The sequence below is a fragment of the Tupaia chinensis genome, unplaced genomic scaffold (assembly GCF_000334495.1).
Source record: "Tupaia chinensis unplaced genomic scaffold, TupChi_1.0 Scaffold000418_1, whole genome shotgun sequence".
Taxonomy (NCBI): Eukaryota; Metazoa; Chordata; class Mammalia; order Scandentia; family Tupaiidae; genus Tupaia; species Tupaia belangeri.
In genome coordinates this window covers 115,517-116,661 of record NW_006159923.1, presented here as the reverse complement: position 1 = coordinate 116,661, position 1,145 = coordinate 115,517, and the positions used below count along the sequence as shown (strand labels likewise).

General features: G+C 38.6%; 1 pseudogene; it reads right to left on the bottom strand.

Annotated features, from left to right (window-relative positions):
- Positions 1–257: 257 nt before the first annotated feature.
- LOC102498515 (MICOS complex subunit MIC27 pseudogene) lies at positions 258–941 on the bottom strand (annotated as a pseudogene).
- Positions 942–1,145: the final 204 nt, after the last annotated feature.

Genomic DNA, 1,145 nt, shown 5'->3' with positions numbered 1-1,145 from the left:
GTCAATACCTTTAAAATTCAAATACATTCTAATACTTCTACCTGTGTCTCCTCATCAATCATTTCGTATTATTTGGATTGTATTAATAGCTTGTATTTTAATCACTTATGTGATTGGTCAAACTTTATATTTGAAAATGTAATGGAAAAGCTTTAGTTATACTTTATGTGGCAGTTACCCATTACATGAATTTTTTCATCCTCATTTGCAGCTTCACGCATCTTGCAGTTCTCTATGCAGTCCCTAGGCAGTCGTTTTCAGCTTCTAGTACTGGACATATCTACATCTTCTGGATGGGATTGCCCGTGATCCATGAGCTTGGGATCAGACATTAATTGTGTAGCACCTTCGTTTTTTTCTTTAGGTTCAGGAAGTGACTCTTTTTGGTTTCTTTTTGTCCACAGTGATCTGTTTCATAAATTTGCTGACTTGTATCATATGCCTTTTTTCCGGTTACCTTTGCAATTATTACTGACAACTGGATAGCAAACAATTGCTCCTAAAGTGGCCAGTCCCAGTGGATAAGCAATTCTCTTGAACCTATGTCCTTTTCTCACTGAAACAAAGCCCACCAATCCTGAAACGGTAATCAATCCCATTTTTGGAAGAAAATCTTGAGGAGGATTCTTCAGATAGACATATGCATCTTTTCCAAACTGTACTGTATCCATTACCCCATTTTTCATGAAGACATAAACACCCTTGCACCATCCAATATCACAACTAGTTGTAGTGCGGATGGAAGCAAAGCCTGTTTGTAAACGACCAGGCTGCTCTTCGACACATATAGATTGGAGAGGTAGTCCAGTAAATATGGGGAGCTGCTCTGGTTTCACTAGCTGCTTTCTGGATTCCTCTTCTTTGGCCGCAAATACACTTATAGATGTGTATATTAGACCTGCAAGTGTGGTTGTCAGCTTTCTCGTCCTAATGGTCACCATATCTATGACCCTCTCCACTCAAGTTTGTTTCATGACTTTTCTGATGACCCAATATTAAATGGAAAGTTCTAGAAGTAAATGCTGATCATTCTTTTTTAGAATCATTTTATTTAACTTTAAGTTTGATCAGAGACGGACAGAGAGAGAGAGAGAGAAAGTGAGAAGGCAAGCCATTATGTCCAGGACTTGAACTGGGGTTGGCCA